Genomic DNA, 5894 nt, shown 5'->3' on the forward strand with positions numbered 1-5894 from the left:
CATAGTCCGGGAGGGATGTGGGACCTACACATGGTGGAGATAAAGGGATTTCAGAGGGGTAGGTAACAGAGGTCAAGACACTAGCCCATAGAGGGTGCACCAGGGCTGAGAGAGCTAATTCCTGGGCAACCAGCAGGAGGCGCCATGCCGGTGAGTCAGCAATTTGCTACAGCATCTTTCAAAAGTGATCTTAGCTTGCATCAGACATTCCACCTAATCTAAAACTTTTCTAATTAAATTCTTACTCACTTACACTAGTAATTTATTGCCATCTTCCTGATAATATTTATTAGTTAAAATAATTGCTTATATAGTCAAGTTTTATTCTTTTCATTACATTATTTAATGTAGATTTAAATTTGGATTTTAGTAATTTTATACAAAGTTCATCCACAGGAATATCTTCAATAGGGCAGATAGAAGATTCCAGCAGTACAGATTTATATGTAGGGCCCAAATTCGACTTTCAGCTAACGGAAGATTGTCATGCATTAGAAGCAGAATTTAAGTAGGCTGGTTCTAACTAAGTAGACATCTGCTGCTGCTTTTTTAGATGCACATTTTTAACAGTGAGGATAATTAACTATTGGAAGAGATTACTAAAGGATGTGATACTATCTCCAACCTTTGGAGTCTTTAAATCAAGATTGGCAGCCATTCTGGAAGATATGCATGTTCTAATTCAGCCACAAATTGTTGAGATAGATGCAGGAATTACTGGATGAAATCCTATGGCCTGTGTGTTATGCAGGATATCAGTCTAGGTTGTAATGGCATCTCTCAGCTTTAAAATCTATTACATTTATTTTTGTGAAAAATAAAACATTCCACATTGAAGAATACAGTGGTGCATCATCAATTATACCCAGTTCCATTTTTCCTTAGATATGTATTTTCTTCCAAGTTTTGTGACCTTGACATGACAGAGTCTAAAAACAGTTCCATGATCTCATTCAAGATGTCTTGTAAAAGTGAACCTCCTCTCTCCTCCCCCTCCAAAAGCCCAGCCCAGAATCACAGAATTATTTCAATGCTATTTTTTCTAAGTTTATTTACCAGGGACCAATACCTGCATGTCTTGCAGGGACTATAGTCCCAGTGGATTTCACCCTTGTTCCATCACCTGTATACTAGGTAAAGGTGCTGGAGTCATGTGAAAGGGATCTACAAGCATTAGATACAGATAGGAAACAATTCCCCTGATGCATGAACTGAGCAAGTCAGCTGCAAGCTGTCCTCCAAGGACCCCACCACAGGCCTTGAGAGGCACATCACAGAATCCCACCCAGTGGTGTCACTTTAACTACTTGCTTGAGCAGCGAGAGGAGGAATTGATCTAAAAGTAGCAGGAAGATCCAATCAGTTGTTAGAATTTGTTTTAGCTCTTTAAAGGAAATCCTGTCATATGATTTAGACATTTTAATGACTTACATTTTCTTTTCTGTTCTCTAGAAATGGAACATGTTTAAAGTTAGTGGTCTGTAGGATTGGCACCATGTTCCAAGCATATGAATGTTAGTGGAGCCAGGGGAGGATGGGAGAATGATGCTCCCACAACTTCTCTAGTAATAATTTTAATAGTCTCTGAGCTGTGTTTCATTCTGCACTGGAGCCTATTCCCTTTGACAGTTTTACAGTAGGTTTGGAGGGTTTCTTTGTATTAAACAGTTAACCTGCAGGCAAATTTCCAGTAAAATAACATGACTCTTTTTTAAAAATGGCCCAGATTCTGCAAACAACTCATAATCATGGAAATAGTCTCACTGGGACCATTTCAGTGAATAAGGACTACACACTTGAATAAGAGTTCAGAATGCAGGCTCAATATGGAGAACAAGACTTTTAATTCAATGACTGAACATTGTAGGTACTTCTGAGTGCATACTTAAACTGATTTTTCATGGAAATTTCCTGATATGCTCACTTAATTTCTTTGGCACTCTTACCTCTCTTTAGCCCTGACTCAGCAGGAGATTTACGTCTATGTGTAATGATCATGCATGAGAGTCCTTGAGGTCAATGGGGCTTGTAACGAAGTGCTGGGCAACAGCAGCTGATCTGGCCATTGCAAATCCAATTAGTTGCTGTACAGTAGGCCTGATTAAGAAGAGCTGTGCCTAATTGATGGATTGGGATGGGCTGAGAAGAGCTAAGAGTAGCATTGGTCCATTAGGCAGAAGGTAGAAATGATACAGAAGGAAATGCAATGGGAGGAAGGCTTTCAGAGTGATCTTCTAGTGGGAGGATCCCTTCTGTCTTTCTTGGCCAAGGGAATTGAGGATTGTATGTGACTGTAAATATGGTGCTGCATGAGTCTGTAGACGTGGTGGAGAGAATAATGTAAAATAAACCATGAGGTGTATACAAGAAGAAGGTCTCTAAACTCTAAATGTATGTGCTTCAAGTTAAATGTTTAAATACTTTGATGAGTCAGCACAATTTTGGAGTGTCAAATATATAAATTGTTAGGGTAATAACTGACTAGTGAAAACATATTACAAGAACAATCAGTGTTCCCACATCTGATCAACATATTTATATTTTGAAAGGGAAATGTAATTTCTATGAGTGCTAACTGCTATTTATTGGTAGTGAAAAATGGAAAAAATTGCAACACTGAAAAGGCTTGTTAATCATAGTTGGTGAAATGCTAAAAATGAACCCATTTTGCTTCACTTACGTATCTTTTATTACAGCATAATTTGCATTAAAGGTTTATGCAAGAAAAGAATACCATTTTGACAAGAGATCTTAAGTTTGCAGAAAAAATCCAAAGAAATATGTTGAGCTAGAGAAAACAATTTTTTAACAATTGTAATTAAAGTCTTATCAGTGTTTATCATTTACTGTACTGCAGTGAGGTAATGTATCTTCTTAAATGTAAAATGCAGCATAGAATTTCTGCATATTTGGTCTTCATAGTTCTCCATTCTTTTTTATGATTATCATTATGTGTTTATTGTTGATAATTATTGTTTATGATTAATGATCATAAAATTTTATCGGTCTATGGAGAAACAGCCACAGTTACTTGTATTGCTGCATTAGTTTTCTCTGTATAAAATGTTATTTATTCTACTTCCATGGACAGTGGAAACAAAATTTGAAAATAGAGCCATTAAACTTGTACAAGGGAAGTAAACTAAATACTTGCCTCTTTACAGTAGTCGACAGGACAATGACCATTTTTAGAGATGGATTACTGAGATTTAGCTTTAATTGTCAGTTTGTCTGAATTTTCATAATATGAAATGATAAAACATTTGCCTACAACAGTGGTTTTCTTCTAATGTATATTGATTTGAGGGGATGTGGAAGAAAAAGACAGAATTAGAGTATTTTATGTTCTATAATAATTCTTTATAATGCAAAATTAGGCTTTGAACAGATATGAAAAATGTATGGATTAATCCTCAGAGAGATGTAGGGAAGGACTGAATTATTCAACCTGCTTGTGCATACAGGAATATTCTCCAAAACTAATACTTATTATCACTATGACTAAACATAAAAGGGATTTACCTGTAGGCATAGTAACTTCTAGTAGGGGAAAACATATTCTGGGCAGTATATACTACTGCAAAAGGAATGGAATGAAAAGAAATCACCATCTGAGATGCAATATGTTCACTAATTCATCTGTTCTAGTGCAAATAGGAAAATTAGAGCCTGATCCAAAACCGTTGGTGTAAATGATTAGGCCCTTAGTGAATGCTTTTGTTGACAAAGGATTTGAGATCCTCCATTTTGCCATATTAAGGGCCTGATTCTTAATTTCACTAAGGCCATGTCTATATTACCACTTATGTCAGCAAAAATTATGACACTCAGGGGTGTGAAAAAACACCCCCATGAGCAACTTAAATTTTGCTAGCATAAGCGGTAGTGCGCACAGTGCTATGTTGGCAGAAGAGCTTCTCCCGCCAACATAGCTACCGCTGCTCGTAGGCATAGAACAGCTACACGAGAGATCTTACAGTGGTACAGCTGCATTAGTACAGATGTGCCTCTGTAAGATCTCTAGCATAGTTATAGCCTAACACTCTTCACCAACCTCGCACATTAAAGGAGACTTAATGTGGTCAGCAATGTCATTTACCACCACGTTAAGGCTCCTTTACGCTTCCAGAGTGTGTCATGGAGTCTTTCCATAACTGAGAATTGAGCCCCTATGGTTCTGGTTGTCAGATTGAAAAATGGTGCAGTGTCCTTAGTGAAAATAGGAGTCTTTTTAGGTTTTCTTTTTCTCACTGTGACTTTTGCATTTTATTAGAAGAGAAGTTAGAACCTAGATTGTATTGTTGGTAGTTATATTTTTATATATACATATATATACACACACACACAACTTAGTTGTTTGTATCTTTTTAACTGAAAATCAATAAATATATTTTAAAAATAAATTCAATTAAATTTAACATTTTAAGACCAGGTTGCCATTTATTTAGATGGTTTTAGAGTATCCAGTTCACTATATATATTATAAAGACAAGGCAGATAGTTAAAGGGAAAAGAACAAATGTATAGATCATAATTACATTCACAGGATCTGATTAAGCAACACCAACCAACTTAACATCTTAATCTCTTTTATGAATCTGCCTCTTTGTGCATTGAGCAAAGATAACAGTATTGATTTCTGAATCTTTCAGAAGTGCTGGCAAGAGACAGCGATGAGCTTCTAAAAAGAATGTATAGATTTCCAAGAAGAATCTGATAATCATGTATCTGAAATAAAGAATAATGAGAAGAAACACTAATAGAAAGATGCATTACAGGTTACTTCCTTGTTGTTTTCTCTGTTCATAAATATTATTGGAGTAGGAGAAGTAAGTGGAATTTAAGAACAAGCCCATACATCCTAAAAGCAGCAAAGCTGAGTGCATGAAGAGAAAGAGAAGACACTGAAATGAGTTTTAAGACATCAGCAAGATATAGATGTATTTAAACAAAAATTAAAGAATTATAGGATTGCACAGCAGTAAAATGCTGGTAGCATAAAAGGGAGGTACAGTGGTACATTTTCAAAAGTTTATTCCAATTTGAAAGATTCTACTGGCCTGAGAGATTTTTTTTAAATAGGGATTATTATGATAGGTTTTTTATTACTTTTGAGCATAGAGGCCCTGATCATGATTAGGGTCTCATTTGTAATAGATGCTGTAAAAACACAAAGGATGAGACTATGGCTTATCTGTGCAAGCGAATGAAGGAACATATGGAAATCTTACTCCGTGTAGGGTACAGCAACCTCCACAGAGCAATTATTACTTCTCTCATACAGGTGGGTAAGGAATGAGGAGAGCCTTGACTCTCTTTCTCCTCCACAATGCACTGGCCAGTGCAGCTGAGCTGGTATGGAGTGGCTAGTAATAGGTTTAATCCATTTTTGCACTCTCCTGATCCAGACTCACTGTACACTAATTCAGTCCCTAGCAGCATCCTGAATGCAGTTGAGGATTGGGCTAGTTCTAATTTTGTGTTCTAGACTGATTTTTAGCATCAGTGTACATGATTATTTGCAGGGGAAGAATGACCTTTTCACAGGCTGGGATGCTCTTCTACACATACAGGAACACAGAAGACATGTGGGTAGATAATATAAATAATGTGAGCTATCGCATGAATCATCAAAGCTAGAAAAACTGCTGTACGTCAATGGAAGCTGGAATTTCCAGCCTTCCAGTGATCAAAAGCAAAAAAAAAAGCCGATCAGTGGCACTTCAACAGCAACTTAATCGCGCCGCTCCATTCTTTGGTGGCAATTCGGTGACGGGTCCTTTGCTCCCTCTCTTCCTCTTTGGTGACACTTTGGCCTCAGCTCAAAGAGGAAGAGAGGGACTGAGGGACCCACCGCCGAACTCCTGCTAAAGACCAGAACGTGCCACCCCAAT

The sequence above is a fragment of the Gopherus evgoodei genome, chromosome 5, assembly GCF_007399415.2.
Source record: "Gopherus evgoodei ecotype Sinaloan lineage chromosome 5, rGopEvg1_v1.p, whole genome shotgun sequence".
In the NCBI taxonomy this organism is placed as follows: domain Eukaryota; kingdom Metazoa; phylum Chordata; order Testudines; family Testudinidae; genus Gopherus; species Gopherus evgoodei.